This window comes from Octopus bimaculoides, chromosome 17 (genome assembly GCF_001194135.2).
Source record: "Octopus bimaculoides isolate UCB-OBI-ISO-001 chromosome 17, ASM119413v2, whole genome shotgun sequence".
Classification (NCBI taxonomy): Eukaryota; Metazoa; Mollusca; class Cephalopoda; order Octopoda; family Octopodidae; genus Octopus; species Octopus bimaculoides.
In genome coordinates, this window is record NC_068997.1 from 27334889 (window position 1) to 27336742 (window position 1854).

Genomic DNA, 1854 nt, shown 5'->3' on the forward strand with positions numbered 1-1854 from the left:
CTAATTTATGAATGTTGTACTAATATTTAATGTTTGTCGTGCAAAACTTGGAATTACACAGAATATGGGATTTGACTATACAGGTGTAAAGGAATATACATTTTCATAGGACTCTGAAATCTTATTTTCAAATTTTACAGTGATGACCGCACCCTTCTCTCTTTTGTTATCTTTCCCATTCTACTTCCTAAAACTTACGTCTTGATAGGTCATCTAGCCCTTTTGAGAAAATGTGTTAATTTATAAATACGTTGATAGGAATACAATGGGAAAGGAAAGAGGAGGAAGAGAAAAGAAGAAAAAATGCTTTGTAATGAAATTTCAATGGGTTGACCACATTAAATTGAAAAGAAATCTCTCTTTCTCTTTCCCTCTCTCTCTATCTATCCGTTCCCCAGCCTTTACTTTATTTTTCTTTATCTTTTTTTATTGTCCCGAAACCCCCTTCTCTGCCTATTTACCTCCCTCGCTCTTCTAAACAAAGCAAAAGACATCTGATTCATATAAGTGAACAAGGAAACGTCCTGTTTTTATCGTTTTGACTTTGTCTTGACGAATTCGGTAAACGAAAGCGCTAATAAAGAATTATGTACATGTATATATATGTGTGTGTGTGCGTATATATTTCCTTAACTTCCATGTTATGTACGCCCTCACTATACCAACTAGTCTCTATATACTTTCATGCGTTTACTACTCGATCTTTCCTTCACACAGTCAAATACCCTCCGAAGGCCTCCACTCATATCTGTCTCACTTTCTTTTAAAAGATGGAACTAGTAACTTCTGTCATCTTTTACCATGGATTTTCCTTCATACTTCAACAATGGAACTGCCAACTGACATTAGATTTTATTAAGGATTTTCTTAATTTTTCGACCAAGGAACTACCAAACACAATTATCTTTTATTTTGGACACTCTTTAGTTCTTCGACGAACTGGTTACTACTAATATCCTTGGTCAAGGATATTCTCTATTACTCTCTCCAATGACGTGATAGTTAACTTACACGGAAATGTTTACTCCATAACATATGATCCACACGCTTAACTATTCAAGAAACAGCTGTATGTGACTTTACCTATTTACTATAACTACGCTGCACTATGTCTAAATGTTTAAACTATAAATTAAATGCTCTAAAGTGGTATGTTTTGCTTGCTCTTTCTCTGAACCACTTCTAGCCATCTTTGATAAGCAGCGCCAACACCACCTTTTTTAGTTGCAGCCCAAACCGGAGTTTAACTGGTAAGTGAAACTGTTGTGGAAGAATTCCGACCACCCACCAAGTGACTAAAGGTGAATTGACTCATTGTTATAAAATAAAGAATTATGATCGATGGCAGTTCGGGTTGGTAAGGTGTTCACTGTGAGCCGTTGGTTGAGAGCGTGAGTCTCGTGTAATAATATTTCTTTCTCCCCTGATTCTCGTTAAATTATATATCCAGCATCAGGATATAAAAGTGGTGACAAGTTGTTCGAAGCTTGCATTGGACGTTTAAATTTTTTTGGTACGAACCCTCCTTACCCCCCAGAATCGTTCTAACATGGAAGACCTATTGGCCTCTGTGGTGCAATTGCAACAGCAACATCAGCAACAACAACAGCAATTACAACAGCAGCAACAGCAGCAGTAACAAATACAACAGCAACAAAACCAACAGTTGCTGGAATTAATGCTGAAGAAGTCTGAAAATACTTCAGGTTCGTACTCGCCAGATAGCGTAGCAAATCAATTGAAGAATTCAGCTATAAATCAGAAGAAGGGATTACCCTCTATGCATATTTTCGAAGATACGAACAAATCTTCAAAGAAGAGTTTAAAAGTTGGTCTGACAAGAAAATAGTACGA